Raw genomic sequence first — 18,867 nt, 5'->3', positions numbered from 1 at the left:
AAATATCCCCAAGTCCAACTAAAAATGAAAAAGTCACTTCCTGTTACTGACAAAAACTGTATGTATTTGGATAACAATGAAAGCCTCCAGAAAGTTTGTGTGTATGATTGACTGACATGATGAGGAGGCTGACCTTTTCCCCCTGATTTCTGAAAAAAACTTTTTTTATTCCGGTGTTGCAGCAGTTTGCTGATTAAACAGATAAGATCCTTCCTGTCTTATCAATCATCATGCATTGTCACAATAATTACATAAACAGTTACAGTTCATTTTCAGTGTACCATTATGTTACAAAACTTCAAAATAAACCTGCATGTATATTTTTTTTAACATAACAATGAGGATGTTGAACTTTTCCCCTCTGACTTCTCAAATACTTTGAGAAATATGTTTTCTGGTTTCCCAAGACTTTATTAAGAAATGTCATGCAATGTCACCACAACCATATAAAGGTCAAAGATGAGAAATGTACACTTTGTCTGATTTTTGTTCTTTGTTAAATATCTAAACATAAAAATTACATTAAATTAATCTAATATTGCTTGTAATAAAATGCAAACTAAAAGCAGTAGTACAGTAGTAAGACCATCACAGTGCTGTTGTGTTTCTTTGTATTCCCCTTAAAACATAAAATATTCTGCCATTACAACCCACCCGTCTCCATCAACTGCAAAGTCAAAGCTGTTAGCTGATTTTTAGATTTTATAAGCACCATCAATTTTTATTTTGTGACTTAGTCAAACAACAACATGGCTGCTCTCTGGTAAATGTGCTTTGCAAACTGCTGTCTTCACATCCAGCTGCAAGAAAAAATCCATTCAATGCCGTTTCAGCTCTCAAAAAGTTGAGGGTATAAAAGTTAAAAAGTTGTAAGTAATATTTGTGCACAGAACGTGGGCCATAATTAGGATGGACCGTTTTTTGTTTGTTTTTTTAAAGAAAAAAGTGAAAATGGCCTTTTGAACCCTTTCTTGTGACTGATCATTTCTTCACATCTTTGAGGAAGTGCAATCACAAACTTAGATCAAAATTAGATTAGAAACATCTTGTCATCCACTGTGGAGACCTTGACATTGCAACATACAAAATGGCAAAATATGACACTGAGGCTGAGGAAGTTAATTCATCTCCACCCTTATAAAGAGACAGATACCTCACATCTGCTCAACAGACACGTTAACATCACTTGTAAAGCTCACGCTGATCACTTTGCTCTTTTTGACAAGATTTTGGGAGGTTTGAAAATTAGTCTGTGGAAAGGTGACAAGTAAAATTTAACTGTCTTGTTACTTTATCATTGGAAATGGACATAGATATATATGTTGAGTGGCTGCTGGATGAATTAATGTAATGTAAGAGGAAAGTGAATGATTGGGGATGTTTTTATTTTTCAGGATGAAGTGTGTTATGATCTTTCTGGTGTTGACGCTGGTCGTCCTCATGGCTGAACCTGGGGAGTGTTTGTTCAAAGGCTTAAAATCGATCATCAAAGGTGCAAAGGCTGGATATAAAGGTAAACCACTACTGAACGTTTGTTGTCTACTTGAATTAGTTGAACTCCCTTTGATGCAAACAGGATACTTAACACAGTCAGCTGTGAATCACCACTACCATGAAACAAATTTATTAAATGGATTACAAAGTTAGGGTGTACCTTGTGCAATGTCTTTTTTTAGTGGTTGACCAATTAGGGTTTTTCAGTGGCCGATGTTAAGAGAGCAGGGAGACCAATTACCAATAAATAACGTCGACATCAAAACAGTTAATTCCATCATTCTATTCACATTATAATAGAATATACATGGTTATCTTAGTCAGTATTATGTTGCATCAGATGGATTTTTAAAATTATTTATGAAATAAAAAACTATATTGGGTTATGCTATAGAATTCAGAACATGACAGTTATTTAAAGTAGTGCAGGGTACAGTATATTGAACTGATGTCATTTAACTGCATTATTCTATACCATACAGAATAATAGATATTTAACACGAGCCAGTTTTAGATTTGAATTTCTGTCATTTAGGATTGAGAAATATGTTAACATTTAGAAAAGACCATAGTGGTTGAGGAAATTAAGGGAATCATTTACAGGATGGATGACAGTTATAGTTCAGGGCTCCAAACTAACTTTTTCACCACTTTCCCAAAACTCACGGGGGGGAGCGCTAACATTTTTCCACAGCAGCCACACTGACAAGGCTTTTTTTGTTCATCAGCCTCGTGTGCGCAGGCACCAGGCTCATAATTATCTACAAATCTCAGATAATCAAGTCATGTTAAGTAATTTTATTTATTTAGTGCCAAAACGTAATAGAAGTTTCTTCAGGGCCTGTTTAATCAATCTATTACTTACTTATCCTAAAATTCTGTGTTTAACTAAATATTTAAATCACTCCTGGAGGTATTCAACTGTGAGCCTTTGTTACAAAAATAAAAAGAGCATCATTATTGTCTTATTTTGGTAACGCTTTAACATAAGTTCACAGATTTAAACATAAATGGTTTCTAACACACTACAATGTGGTTGTAAGCAGACATTATTTGTTTATTAAAGGGCAGGTCCATATATTTTTAATTACTCCAGTTACTTTAAACATTACTAAATAAGCTTTCATAATGATATAATATTGTTTTGTTTTATTTTATTTGTCTCTAGCGCACAAATACAACCGTGACATGGCAAAGATGGCTAAAAGGTAAAGAGTCATGGTTAACAGTTACTGATATTTGGAACTGTTATTGATTAAATATATGATGTGTATATTTAGAGAACCTGGGAGATTTGTCAGGATTTCACAAACTCAAATCTGTGTTTCCTTCCTTCCTTTATCAAGGTATGGACCAAACTGGCAGCGAGGAGGCGACTACCAGCAAGCTGCAAACGGTGGTCAGGATTACAGAGATTACTGAAACTGATGGTGGATGGAGATGTGACATCTTTAAGATATGCTTTCAACTGGGAATCTGTGCCCTTTGTGCGCTTTGTGCAATGCAAGAAATAAAATGATCAGTAAATAACAATATAGTCGCAGGCAGAGATCATTCGGGTATGGCTGCAACAGCTACAACTGTATTTAAAAAAAAAACGTGAAATGGCTTGCTAATGTAAACTGTCGTGAAGAATAAAACTGCAATACAAAAAGAAACTCTGCTGTGTTATTATGTAAGTGGATATAAGGGAAGCCACAGTGTTTTACACACCAATCCACACAGACAATAATACATGGAAGAAGTGTCAGCTATAAAGATTCAAATTAAATATAGTTTTTGTCAGTTATATTATAAAATTCAATTATACTGTAATGAGCTTGGGCTAGACCTGTGTGGGTATTATTTACTATTACTTTGTAAGACATTAGATGTTTTTATTCAAACACCACAATGCCAAAGTGCCTTATTTACACTGGTTACACAACAGTCAAATCATGTAAACAGTTACTGAGCAAAGCTCTTATTGCTGATATTTTGTATTGTTTCAGGTCAATTTAAAGCATAAAGTTATTTAATATTGTCAATAATATGAAATCTATCTGTTCAGTAGGTTTGGGGAATAACGAATCATGTATATGGGATACAATAAAGTTAACTGGATTCCATTACAGTTACAGGAAAAAAAAGATAATCAGATTACAGATATATTTAATAACAGTTGAGATGTAAAGTAATGTAAACATTCACACATTGCATCGTATTGTGACAGAGCTGAATCGTTGGCCATTTAAAAATTTCTAAGATATACCGTATTGTTGAACATGTATCATGTGAGTGTGAAAAGCATAATGTTACTTAGCAAAAAAGACTTGTGTAATTACTTCTATTAATCTAAACATGCATTCACACATAACAAAAGGAGGAATATCTAGATAAACAACAAATAAGCCAACAACAGACATGAAACATTATATTAGTCATTGCGATCTCACCATATTTGCTACTGAATTAATCAAAAAGTAATGGAAACTAATCAAGTTACATTGCTTTAATTTTGTTTTAAACAGGTAGTAAGTAATTCCACTGGAATAGATTTTTGAAGTAACCCTCTTAAACAAGCTATTCAGATTCATGATGTGTACTGAAACTTGAGGACAATGTACCTTTGTGTTACTCTAAAGTTTTATCACTCTGAGCAAAATACTGTATCTCACTGCCAACAATGTAATCAAAGCACATGGTATCACTGCAACACCACTATCTCAAAAGTAATCAGACACTGATCTCAGAGTTAATGTCATACTTTTCAACATAATGTAACATTAAGGCTATAAAAGAAAAGAGCATCTCCCTCCCAGCGCATACTTTCATCCTATTTGCCCTCTAAATTCTCCTCCCTTGTTTGGTCTCCTCTCCAGCTGCAGGAAAAAACAAAGTTTGAAGTGAAATACAAACATCATTGTGTGACCACAAACAGCTAAACAAACGAGTGTTGGATACTTTGAATCTTTCATTCTTTTGGTGTTCTCTGGTATAAAGCATCAAAGACTGGCCACAGAAAAACTGAGAGCCTACAGATTGTAGTTTCCTCAGCTCTCCCAAGCTATGCATCATCAGGCAAAAATCTTACATGCTATATGTTTAAAATGAATCCCCTATGTGATGTTAATGACAGTCAAGCTTTTGTGTGTGTATAAACCAACCCCTACTGCCTCTTTCCTACACTAGAGCAGCTAATTTGGCCTCAGAGAGAGGAATCTGGGGAGGCTGAGCTGTCAAAGATAGGGATGATGGATCTCTCTGTTGCCTGAAGACAACCTAAAGGGCATCGCAGACCTACCCTGAAAATGACACCTGAATCTCCCCCATAAAATAAAACAAACACACACCAACCGAGCAGGCAAAGTTTGTTTTGAGCGGGTGGGGCGACGCTTAAAACATATCGATCGGAAATGAGATGTGGTCAGAGGAGGGATGAGGTTAGAACGGTGTGTGTGTGTGTGTGTGTGTGTGCGTCTGAGGGTCACCTGTGTCATTGGCCGCGGTTGTTTACCCAGAGGCGATTGCTGGCCCCACACACAAGCCCTTCCCAGACAGAGATGTGTGGTAAATAATAGAAGAGCTATGACAGAGGGCAGACACACACAAACACAGATCAGCATCAAGGTTAAAGATGGGTGTGGGTGTAACCGGAGAGCTCTTTATCGACACGTCATTAATACATGAGGAGGCTTCACCACAGCAGAGAGGCAGGCAGCATGGAGACATGTATTCAGTGTGGACCCTGACATCTGCATATCAGATGCATGAGAGGTCTGTATGTCACAGTGACAGCTCAGTCAATATGATTTCAGCCGCATCGCAGAGTCACTTACTCACATTACACTCTCTCACCATTCATACAAGTTGTTGACCCAGTGGGTGAAGATCAGGTGTGAATAATGGAAATAATAATAATGTGGTATTGAAAAAACCTTGATGCACAGGTGACCTTTTTATTAGTTTTTATAGTGCAAATCCTGCAGTTACAGTATAGCTACAGAGGTGACTAAGTAGAAACAGTACAATAAAATATGGCTTTGCAATTGGACGAATATAACCGTTATCTATATGTTTGGCTGAGTCCATTGCCGGTGTTTTTTTTTGTTTGTTTGTTTGTGTTTTGCCGATTTTCATCATTTTATTTTGTGAATTTAATGGTCTGAAACCAGCAAGAGCCGCTGCACAAGCGAGACTCGATCAATGGCACACCTACTGTGCCTGGAAACAAGTTTAGCCAAAATATTTTCACATCTAACACGACAAATTAAGGGTTTAATTCAACCCAACTGTACACTACAACTGACTGGGGGAAAAAATAAATTCTTAGATGCACCGTGATCTGGATGTGGATGATTCTGCAACGATTCACAGATACCAAAAATCTATTTTCCAAATGTTAGTTAACAACGCAATGCCAACAGAAGGAAAAAGATGCAACTCAAATGCGTGGGCAGTTTAGCTGCAAAACTGGCCTACCCTACAATGAAACTACTACTACTACTATTACTTAAAGTCTTTATATATAAATATTATACAACAAGATAAGCAATTTGGAAAAACTTGGCAGTCTGTTTAATGCTCCTACCACAGCTTAAATGATAAATCAATTACCTCAGAAGTTCATTAACAGAAAATCGATTGCTGACTTTTTTTTAAACACCCCCTTGTTCTTGTTTCTGATTCATGAAAATTTGATCTTTTTCTGTGTCATATATGTGAGCAAATTGAATCTTTTCGGTTTTAGTATGTTGGACAGGTGCAGCGATTTGAAGATGTGACCTTGAGGAGGTGAGATTTAAAATTACGGTGGCCATTTCTTTCCGTGGTTTTGTGGACAGAGACAATAATCCAAGGATTAATTAGTGAGGAAAACATTTGTCCAGCCAATAATTGTAATTTCACCAAAAAACATAAAGTAAAATAAAATTGCAATGACATTTATTTCAAAGTGGTTCAATGAGATGTTGTCAATCATATTAAAAGAAAGCCTAAATGGCAAAAGTGCACTCGGGGTTTGAGTTTTCTTTATTTATTTTTTTCCAGAAGTTTTTTTTTTCCTGTGCTGTCCCGAAGTGGCCTCTTAATACAAGCCTGCTGTGAGAAGTCAGACAGGGCAAACAAGAAAGAAGGGACAAATATGTCATCAATCATAAAAGCTTTAGGACAGGAACACAACAGCAGAACCACTCCAGTTATCTCTCACTTTTTTAGATTCTTTTTCAGTCTGTTCCGTCTTCTCCTCTCTGACTCGCTTCAAACCAGTAATTATCCTGTCTGAATTCTGACACAAGATCAAGATTTTACTCCTCAAAGCAAAACAGAAAACTTTGTTATCCAAATGTAATGTATGGCTTTGACAAAAGCACCAAAATCATTGCTTGTTTGTGAGGTAAAGATTCTTACCTTACAGTGTATCTATCATGAAATAATAAAGTCATTACTATACCAGATGTTAAACACAAGAACTGAACCCTGTTTAATTACTGATGAGTATAAGCTTTATTTTAATATACCTTTTATAAGACTGCAATTATGTGTATGGATTTCAACTGAATATTTATTTAATTCTGACCGCCTGCTGCTGCTGTATGTCAGCCACCAAATACCTTTAACATTTAAAGATACTGTGGAATTTCATGAAATCCTTGTTATTAATGGCACCAGTGGCTGAGACTGAACATCACTGATTAGCATCATATTGACAGATGAGGGAAGTAAAGTAAGGCTTGTGCTGTGCTGGGTGCCAGTTGTTTGTTGACCTTAGCGGACTTCATTTCTAAGCTAATGTTAACTTGTGTTGCACACTGTTGGCGCTGTAGTAAAACGAGTCTGTAAAGCGAGGCTATGCACTAAAGAGCATGTATTCACTTGACATAAACTCAGGGAGGGTCTAACTTTGTAAGTTATGTTACAATTCATTCACACGTTGGTAATGGTGTCAGTTGCTTCACATAGTACCTTTAACACTATGACCAAAATGATCATCATGTTGGAATCTTGTGCCGTCCACAGTTACGCAAAGTGCTACAATACAGTTGAGCCAAATGAAGAATAAACACCTTTTAATTCTTCACGTCACCGTCAGAGCTGCTTGTAACATAAGAGTGTAAAATGCCGTACAGATCAGTATGGGTGGGAGTAAAAAATCAGTTCTCTTAGGTATCATGATTCTTTTTTTAACGATTCTTTGATCGCTTAATCAATTTTTATATATTTAAATAGCGACAGTTAAGTTTGTAAGGTCAGTGCTAACACATAATGGGACTCCTCTTTGACGTGCTAACAGAAAGTAGCACAGATCCATTTTAAATAAAAAACATCAATACACACACATCATGTGTGCTTAGACTTTTGGCCATATACAAAATCCTGAAAAAAACTAAATACAAAATTGCAATACAAATCAAATCAGCACCTAAGTATCGTGAAACTATCAAATTGAGAGACTGAAAGTGTAACTGGCTTAAATACAGTTGGACCAAATGCACCATTTATTCAGTGTGTCTTTGTTTGTAATGTCCTTATAATGTAAGAATGTAAATGTTAAACAGTATACACTGTAAGTGGAGAGTTAGGTGGGGACATAAAGAAAAAACATTTAAGTACAGTAGAATTTAAATAAAAAAAATGGACAGAGGAAGGTGTGGTGAAGGAACAGAGAGTAGGAATAACAATAGAAGTGTACCAGGTTTGAAACGAGGAGTGTGTCTGTGGGATCACGTTGTGCTGTGTGTGTGCGCTTGTGTGTGTCGGAGTTAAATGCAATGATCAATATGGTGGATGTCACCAATCTCCCCAGTAGTGACCGAGTGTGGATACAATCCCCCAGAGCAATTACTGTTCTCCCTCCTTCTCTGAGTCTCCTTCAGCCTTTCTTTGCTCCCTCTTATTTTTCAGCAGGGAAATAGACAGTTTGACAGGAAGACCGCTAACGTTAAAGACAGACAAGCAGAAAAACAGACTGATATACAGTGGATATCAATAAACTTATCAAAAATGGCCCCTACATGGCCCCTCAATTTACTGTTATTTCGCTGCCTCGAGGACTGTAATGAAAACCATTCACTTTATAATTTTCTTTTAGACATGCTGACATATTTTTTATTGACAGTTTTGTTCGTTTTTATTTTGTTTGCAGCTAAAATTAGACGGAGTTTCACCTCAGCACTGATGTGTTTGTTCTCTTCTTTGTGTTTATGCATTGGAAACAGGAAAATACTCAATGAGCAAAGACGTCTTTTAACTGGTTCTTTCCTGTTGTGAAAAGAAAAACTGCAGGTTAGGAACTGCAGTGAAAAGGTCTTTATAGTAGATGATGTGTGGTGCAACATGCACCCTCATTCTGTTTAAGAAAGACCGTCTCTCACTTTTTGTGTTTGGCAGTAAAAAGCCAAGTGAACGGTGAAGTGTGGTAACTTGATCTGTGACTGAAGAGATTGTGTGGCAACAGGAAAGGTAGTAAACACAGACTTCCTATTTGAAAATGACAACAAAAAACATGGAAACACCCACAGAACAAAACTTCAAGCTACCTTTTACAGGGTAAAATTCATGTACAGCAAACTAAACTATGTTTACTAAATGTTCACAGCATGTTTTTATCAAATAGAATATTCTGCTTCAAATCATAGTTGTTGGTATTTAACCTTGCGACTCGCATACAGCACCATATATTGCATTTATATTGACAAAAGGGACAAGTTATATTCATTTTTCAAGGAAAGCTGATTTAATAAATACTAACTCACTTAATCCAATGAATCATTTTATTCAATATGTTGCCAATATGATGGAAGATATTTCAAGCCTCGATTAAAAACCTCAACAGAAGTTTCGAATGGAGAAAAAAATAAAATCCGGTACAGCAATATTTTATACTGACTGGTATTTGACGTGTGATAAAGATGTGATAGATCACTGTGGTGAAATGAGGTTTTATCTTTCGAAATTCCGTCATGTGTAAATCTCACTTTTTCAAGGACAATCCTGTGCAATGCTAATGATAGTATTATCTACAGTCATTGCTCTGTTTTGTCACGTCCGCTCTTCTTGAGTATAAGCAAAAGCCACCTTGAGTTACAGCAGACTCACATTCGAACACATGTGCAGCCTCCCCACATTGAGTAAATCCATTAAAGTTCAAAGCCAGTTTTGATTCTGCTTCCTGGTTTGACTGGGCTTCATAAAATCCCAGCAGGTCGTCTGTGGACACCTGTGTCATCTTGAGCCAGCAGAAGACTGTGTCATACTTCATGTGCATGCAAGCTTTTAATGTAGATTCACATGTTGACATGCAGCACACCTACACTGTGCACATTACTATGCAGTGAAAGCAACACATGTGGACAAATGCAATGAGCTGTGTGGCCTCCAAATGATGCACATGGAGCACAGACTGACACTGAGACTTAACACTCACATTTGAAAACTATATGTACTATATCTTTATTGCTTAAATAGTAAGTCAGTTTTAATATATGATCAAATAAATTAGCTATTTAAATAATTTATCTAACAATGTCTGGAACAATTTATTGATTGTCAATCAACTGCTATTATTTTAAATACATTTTTAAGAAAGGAGTCCAAAGTCTCTGATATCAGCTTCACAAATGTAAATATTTGCTGGTTTCTTTAGTCCTCTACAACAATAAACTGCATATTTTGTGGGCAAAACAAGACATTTCAGGACATCACTTTGGTCTCTGGGAAAAAATTTTGAAACATATATCACCATTTTCTTACATTTTATGGAGAAAACAAACAATTGAGAAAATGATCGACAGATTAATAGTTAATGAAACTAATTGTTGCAGCCCCAATCTCTGACTGAGTATATGTATGTCTTCTCATATCTACTTCACACTTGGCTAGGGTTGCAAATAATTATTTTCATTATTGATTAGTCTGTTGATCCTTTTCTTGATTGATTGAGCAGTTGTTTGTTCTAAAAATTCAGAAATCATCTGGCGAAAAATGTTAATCTTTGTTTTCCAAAGCCCAAGATGACCTCATAAAATGTCTTCTTTTGTACATAATCCAAAGATGCTCAGTTTACTGTCAATATTTAAATTTGAGAATCTGAAATAAGGGAATTTGGACATTTTTTCTTAAAAAAAAAAAAAAAAATCAAAATGATTGATTAATCATAATAGTTCGCAATTAATTAAATAGTTGACAACTAATTGACTAATGAGACTAAGAGCAACACTTTCCAGGACATGCAGTGTTGAATTTGGTGTTATGTGTCTTCATCTACATCTGCAGAAAGTCCTGTCCACAGTTTATTTTTGCTACTGGGTGCTGGATATATATATATAATGTTAACTTAACTATACTTTTGTTCCTTAGTGTCATAAGGCATGAGCAGATAGCCTAGAGGAAGCTCACAAGTTCCGAACAGCGACAAACTCTGAAGTTACCCCAACTGGGCCAGGACAAGTTAGGGTCCCTTCAAGGCAATCACTGAACACAATGTAGTCAAAAGTCACTTAGAAAAATCAAACAAAGTGGTCCAAATAAAACACTGGATTCAGTATGGTTCGATGCAATATAGATTTACTGCATTTTAGTGTAAAAACACAGCTGAGCAGCTTGTCCATGGAAAAGTGATTGACCACAAGTCTGCAAGATGTCTGCTTATATACTTTTGAAGCTCCCCCTAACATCAGCAAAACATCAGTCAATCAATTTTTAGACAACACACTATATTCCTCCAAACCTCCATCCTGCCTGCCTATCCTGTTTCACTTGGAACAATACTGAAGCTGGATACTCTCAAAATGCCATTTAATCCATTTAATACACAAATGCACACACTTAAAATAGTTGGAAATTGTAACAGAGCTGATGGTAAGTTAACCATTATTACCAAGAATCTCCTACTTCTCTAAAGTGGCCACAGTTGAATGATGAAGTGCCTGAGCTACACATTAAGAGACACACACTGAGCAGACAGAGAGAAAAACTCCTTTTCTTCTGTCAGTCCACCAAATTCCACACAGAGAGAGAAAGAGCTGTCTGCTCAGATCAAAGTCGAACAGAGGCCCGGCGCTCGCTAACAGAGAAGTAGCTGTGATCCCGGTGTCATGCAGGCTGATCTTATTACAAACCTCATTACGTGTAGCAAACGCCACATGGCAGATTTTTTAATCCAAAGCTCGTAAAATGACAGACAGTCACAAATCGGGGTTAAGACCCGCTGCTTCACACCGCAGGATTAAACCTATGAGGCGTAGCAATCATAACATGACCGCCCCCCTTGTTAAATTAAAACAATCTAACACAGTCATTTATCCCGCTCAGTTAACAGCCACTCAGGAGGAAGTCGTAGACTGCTGGGATTCCCCATTAATGCTTCAGATCTTCTCTATCGTATTTTACATTTCTATTATACTTCTCTAATCCTTTTGTCTGTAAAGAGATGCACTATTTAAGATATTTAAAACTCTTTGTAGCAAATTTAATAGGTTTTAGTGGTGCAAAATGATTTGACTGGTATGTTAAAATTAATCGAAATTATGTTTTGGATAAGGTTGTCAAGGGTATTGATAATTTTGTTGTAGACACTTTCTCTGTACCGTGTTTAAAACAATATAACATCCAGTAATTCTATTATTGAAAGTACCAGAGCTACAAAAATATGATATAAGTGCTCATTCAATACTTCAGTCTGCACCAACTCAAGCCATGTAAGTCTATTTTTTCAATAATATGCACATAATCTGAGGTTTGTGCCCAGTAAGAAAGGCACTGAATAAATATATCTATCTGCATTTAGCAAACAAAGTGGAGCATGTCTCTGTGCTCTGCTGTCAGACATGAAAACAACTGATTGAAAGGCAGTATTTTTCAGGTGCACTCTCTCTCTCTCCCTCTCTCTCTCTGGGTTATATTGATGCTAAATTGACAAGAACACTGTCGACATATGACGCCTTTTATCTTTCTGTTTCTAAAGTTATGCGTTTTTATGTATACAAAGGGAGTTTGGTGTAATATTTCCTATACAGACAGTATATGGAGCTTTAGTTTAATTTCAACTGCTAATACTGTATGTATGTTTTTTTTACCACTACAGAAACACTGGATAACTGATCAAGTAAAAGAAGATATGATGTGGTTAGTTATTTGTTTGATTAATGGTTTACGGTCTAATAACATGTTTGTATTGATTACAGACAAGGACTAAACAGGCTAATTATCAACTAATTGTACAAATAATGTTTTTTTATACAATGGAACCATCACTTATTGTTACTGCACTACTGGTTTTGGCCTTGGTGCCCCGCATTTTGGCCACCATGCATAATAATACATTTGTATTTATCAAAGGCTAAAGTGACCTAAAACTGACTTAATCCCAGGCGTGCATATATTGAATTATATTATATTGAAATTTAAAATTATGGAATTATGACAACTGTGGTGTTGGGTACATAAAGCTGAGGACAAAATATACAAGTGCAAAGAGACTGACAGCCAGAAATGATTAGAGAAAATAAGTGTGGGTGGAGGAGTCAAAGGCTGGAAAAAGACACGATGGTGCTCTGACACTTTGTTTGACCTGTTCAGACAGACACCTCTAAATGGGAAGGTGGCTGTGCTGTGAACTGGTAGCACAGATACTGGTGCAAACACCACTGCACCACTTTAAAATCAGTATGACATTTGGGTATTATAAAGTTTTACACTTACACCTTATTCCACCCCATTTGATTTTGGGTTTTTTATAATTATCATGTACAGAAAAGATAAAGCAAAAAGCTACAAGAAACCTCAGGTATGCTGCATATAACCCCTCTGAGAGGATTTTCACATTAGAGTCACCTAAAAATAGACAGAGATACATTTCAGACAGTGTCCATTAGTGTAATTAGAGCTACTCTGTAGACAGTCAAACAATGTTATTTTCTTGCTGTTTATTGTTTTTGCTTGATTTAGCATCGCAAAATGAGTCTAGCTGGGTTTTGATTTGATATTAATAACTGTGGAGGCAACATCTAACCATTTGCTAGATTACAAACTAGAGGAATGAGCACATTTGTGATTTCTGTTTTAGTTCTTTTTTCACTCTTGGCTCCATATGGCCATTGATCCTTAAGAGTATTCTGGAAGGAACACCAGCACAGATAAAAATAAACTGTAGCCTGTGATGCTTCTTTCAAAGTCAACATTTCAAGCATAAATACTGTGCATCATGATGGACAGTCTGACTTTAAAAGCTCCTCCAAGTGCGGCCAAGATTGAGCTTTCATTTGCACGGTTTTCAATGTGAACAAATCTCAACAATAATGGTGACAGAAATTTAAAGGGCCAGTACAACCCCTAATCATATATATTTTTCCTCTTGCCTATAGTGCACTTTCTAGATTGTTTTGGTGAGTTGCAGAGTTTTGGAGATATCAGCCTCAGAGATGTCTGCCTTCTCTCCAGTATAATGCAACTAGATGTTATTCAGCTTGTGACCAAAGCACAAAAATTACATTTGAAAATCTCTCTTAATAAAAGAACAATTTTCTTTTTATATTGTCTGCCAACTGTATCACCAAGCAGTGGGGAGCATGCATCTACTCATGGAAGAGAGGCTCATGCTTGTGAAACTTCAGGATGTTAACATTAATGACATCCTCCTCAGCTCAGCTGCAGCTTCAAAAAACTACAAGGGCAACTGCCATAGCAAAACCTACTCAGACAAAAGTCCTACGTACAGTAAGAGGTGAGGAAACATTACTGAAGTTTAGTGTCACCACAAATAATCCAGCTATTAAATAGATTCCAACACAGATGAATGACGACATACATTTAGGGCAGATTTCATTTTGTTCTCTTCATTTTCCCTCAACCCCCCCACCCGTCACAGTAAGCTGAGACCTGTGGGTTGTGGGGGCCAATATTAGTTAAGTATTTATTTACAGATCCTGGCAGAGCTGTCCTGTGAATAATTCATCTTCCATGCTCCGAGGAGTCTGTTGACAAGACAGCCTGACGCAGGAGAAAGGAAATCAATGCAGCTATGATGGGCAGCAGACTCCAGCATATCTGCTTCTGACCTAAACCTAGCTATAGGTGTGTGTGTGTGTGTGCGTGTGTGTGCGTATGTGTGTGGTTACAGTAGTTACAATACAGCCCTATGTAAAGTGATCAGGTCTTGATTTGCTGATCGGAGCGAAACAGTGTCCGTCGAGGGCAGACATGCCACAGGGAAATGTCATCTTCACGTTCCTCCTGTTCTACGCTGTAGACAGTAACTCTAGTACGCTGCTACACTTGAACCCCCCATTACAGACAGTAAAAGGCTGCTGTGGTGTACAAACCACTTAACTGTACACTGAATGGATCTGATAATAATGTGACCATAATTTTAAAGTGCACGCCTGCATTTCTCGTTTCCAAAATAAAAGCTCACAACCACAGAAGACATTATAGCCTACAACTTTCACAAACTGAGGACTCTTGAAGAAGTAATCATGTTTAAAGTGAGTGGAGTACATTTATAATCAACTGACTGCTTGTGACTTACTTCCGTAGCAGTTCAGCGACATTAGCTCGTTAGCTCAATTAGCAGTCCTATTAGACTGGGACCCAGGCTTAGAGACTGATGAAGGCCATTTTGACAACAGGAAATACAGTAAAGTTACCAAGATGATGACAGGACTCTGACTCCAGGGAGGAAGAAGGCGGCGAGTTCAGGCGGTGTGAAGCAGTGACTTTGTAACTTAAATTAATTAATAATTATAAATCATCCATCATGTTGACAAGTCCACGAGAATTCTGTTTTTGCGAGCTTGTAAGTTATTTATTCCTGTGCTTTTAACAACATGACTGATGTGATGTTATACTGCGTTAAAATAAATTAAGAAAATCTTTTTGCTTATTGTTCTGACACATTCAGAATCATTACTGCTTTTTGCTGGGAGTATTTAACAGATATTTTGCTTCACGCACAACAAAGGAATGCATAATTAAATTAATATCATAAATGCATGGTGACTAGTCGACTAATGGCTTGAACCAACAACTACTGGTCGACTAGGAAAATCTTTAGTCGGTGCAGCCCAAATTATTGTACTGTTGCTGTGGCACAGAAAAATTTTAGTACCATTATCACTGATAGGGTTACCCCAACCGCCAGAGGGCATCGCATGAGAACCATTATCTCATCCTGGGCATCAGATCAGAAAACACTCACACGTCTTGTTTTAGAGGCCATGGACAAAACATATATTTTGTCATTTCAATTTGGAGAACCCACTGAGAATAAACTATTTTTTATAATTCGTTGATTGGCGTTTTAAATACCTCTTATGATATCCCACACTGTCTTACTCCCTCATTTAATCTATAAACGCTTCTTTCCACCACTGTTTCCTGTTTAACATCCCTCAGTCGGCGTCGTTCTCTCTCTCTCTCTCTCTGTCTCTCTCCTCCCATCCTTTAAATCTCCTCCAGTAGAATGAAGACAAACTGTGGAGAGATAATTGAGCACTAACATGAGTCAGAACGAGATGAATGAAGACAGATGACAAGCCTTTTTTCCACGATGTCTCTGCTTCTCACAGCCAAATTCAACAATACAGTGAGCGAGAAACCTTTGGGTTTTCACTTCATTGATTTGAGTAACAATAGTAAATACTCAAATTGAAGCTGTCTCTTTATTCTACTTAAAAGCATAAAAAAGCCTATTTTCCATAATTCTGGGCAGTGTAAGTGTGCTCTCTCTTTTTCTTTACCAGGCTTATTTCCATTGTATGTTTGCTATTTCGATGTTGCACATCCACTCGAAGCCCTGAAAAAGCAAAGCTACTGATAAAATTCAGACTATATAACAAAAACACATTACAAATATGTGTTTAAACAGCCTAAGAGCTCCCTAAAAAATGTTATTGAGGAATTGTGACTGAGATTTGTGCTGTTTGTTTGCAAAAGGTTTGGAGGTTCATGTTTTTTTTTTCTCAAGACCAAAAGAGTGAGGAATTGATTAACCTTCTAGACCTCAGTAGATTTCTAGAAAGCTTCAGTTCACTGAGATTCCTCACTTAATTGAGTATTTTCCTTCTCAATCAAAACAAACTGCTCTATCTCAACAAAACACAACTTCCTTTTCAATTTGATACCAAACATGTGGCCTTTTAGACCAAGTTTGATTCAACATATTTCAGAAAACACCAAACAAAACAACAAATACCACCAAAGGTGCTGTAACTATCTATGATGAAATGCTATGAATCTTTGTCTATCTAAGAAAAGAGAAAGTTAACTTCTGGTAAAGTTTATGACAAATATGTGACCCACAACATTTCTCTCTGTTTGCCTCCTGAGACAACATTCAGAATATGTGCCGCTGTTCACTGACGGTGACTATGTGATGTGTTTTTAAACCAAAAAAACACCTCTTAATCAAAAAGTCTTTATCATTTTCCATGATGGTGTTGTAGGCAGTGTTTTTGGCAACTTATTTGAGAAAAACTGGAGAAGTCATGACTCGGTCAGTCCTCCCTAAAGACTCTATCGCAATTCTCCCCAGAAAAAAAACATTCATCTCTGGGGTGAGATCCAGGGAGGTCCTGCTGTTTACTAACAGCTGGAAAAAAAAGTCACCGATCTCTTAAGTTTCTTAACTTCTTTTCCCATGTTTTAATACACTGGGAAGGATTTTATGCTCCCAGGCACTATAGTGAAATACAGAACGGGTGCTCCGGGTGCTATGGTAAACAGAAATGCATCTACATCATCTACATAGTGCTTTTCTATTCTTCCAACCACTCAAAGTGCTTTACACTACATGTTGCATTCATACACACATTCATACACTAATAGCAGAGGCTCTCCTGTAGAGGGCTGCATTAGGATTTGAACACAAATCTTTCAGGGGCAGGTTTTAAGTTTGCTGCAGGCTGGAGCCGCAGGTCAAACAATAAGCTCTGGGTCCCGTGATTTAGCTGGTGTTGCCAACTTGGCAACTTTCTCACCAGACTTTTCAGACCCTCTTCAGAGTAATCACGTAAACGCTAGTAAGTACACCTACACTGGGGTGTCTCCCTCCCCTCCTCCAGCGCTGTGCTGCAGACAGTCAGTGTGACGTGTGTCACAAGCAGCTGCTTCTCCCTCTCTCTGGATCAATGGATTAGATGTTCCTATAATCTGTAAATCGTTTGTTTGATCCTCTCCCTATCTTTGTATATTTTTAAAAATGTATTTACTTCAAATATATGATGTCCCTGTGGTAAGTGGTTGTGAATATGTATATTTTATTGTCCATTTAATTGAATAACTGTAATTAGTATTAGTTTATTAGTGTAATTATGCACTAGAACTTAATTTCACCACATTATTATCAACAGGTATGCATCCCTTTATCAATGCTACAGAAAAATAACCTGTTTTCCCTGCGGGATAGTAAAAAACACAAAATCACTGCACTCTATTATTGTGCAGGAGTGAACGATTAGAAGTCCAGTCAGAGTGGGATAAAGACAACAGTCCTATACAGGGCTCTACTGCCAGGTAAGGGGTTGGGGTTCAGTATCTTGCCCAAGGATACTTCGAAATGCAGACTCCAGGGAGCCAGGGATCAGACCGCAGTGTAAAGGGTATGTGGATGTCCAGTGTTTGAGTAAAGTTTCTTATATAATCCAACTCTGCAGATAGCTCACTTATATTTCATCCCAGGGGTGATTTTAAGATCACAATTTGCTCTGATTCTGTTTTTTTTTGTTGGTCTTTTTTTGCATTGACGTTATGCCATTGTTTGACTATCAAGTTTTTATTTGTAAAGATCAACAGATCATTGGTTTTACACCCTGACAGCTGTCATTTACATTTTCAAATTCTTCTTAAAAAGGCAGTCTATATGGCATCAATTATGATATAATGCTTACTGTGTCGTCTTTGAAGTGTTGTTTTTTTCTTTGGACACACGTCAAACCTTGCAAGTAGTAAGGGGTGAAGAGGAAAATAAGAAAATACTGACGGAATTGCAGATATAGCCTTTCAACTTAAATTTTGCAATTGAAAAGCTCATTTCAATCAATTTTCGATTCAATGTTGAAAATATGAAACCCTTATTTCAACCTAGCATCTCTGATAGCCAATGTTCTACATGAATATATTAAATTTATTGAAATATAAAGTTCTATATATTCTATGAGTATTTTTGTCTGCATTGTGGAGCTCATGATCTCCTTTCTGTAAAGTCATAGCTTTCCTGGTCAGTGCCCAAAGGGTCTGTTCAATACAAAGCTGGCACGCAGGATGCTACATGTTCAAACCATGTTTGTTTTTTTTGTCCACATCACACACAAGAACAAGCCCAGTAGCATCACACTTCACTAGATGGCTGCTTTTTCAAGGTTTGAAAGAAATGATTGAAATAGTCAGCAGGCTTCCACA

At 36.9% G+C, this 18,867-nt stretch overlaps 1 protein-coding gene and 1 long non-coding RNA gene across 2 annotated transcripts in view; one reads left to right on the top strand and one right to left on the bottom strand.

Annotated features, from left to right (window-relative positions):
• The window catches only part of LOC146314660 (exostosin-1), a 288,208-nt gene that overhangs the window by 143,463 nt on the left and 125,878 nt on the right, over nucleotides 1-18,867 (bottom strand). The window lies entirely within an intron of this gene.
• LOC146314661 (uncharacterized) lies at nucleotides 1,108-2,981 on the top strand. Its single transcript, XR_014771973.1, has 4 exons — nucleotides 1,108-1,260; nucleotides 1,395-1,513; nucleotides 2,663-2,702; nucleotides 2,841-2,981. It is a non-coding gene; the product is annotated as an uncharacterized LOC146314661 (long non-coding RNA).

This window comes from Lutjanus erythropterus, chromosome 15, assembly GCF_056507025.1.
Source record: "Lutjanus erythropterus isolate fLutEry1 chromosome 15, fLutEry1.hap2, whole genome shotgun sequence".
Classification (NCBI taxonomy): domain Eukaryota; kingdom Metazoa; phylum Chordata; class Actinopteri; order Lutjaniformes; family Lutjanidae; genus Lutjanus; species Lutjanus erythropterus.
Note: the sequence above shows the minus strand (reverse complement) of the source record. Positions and strands in the feature narration are given on the sequence as shown.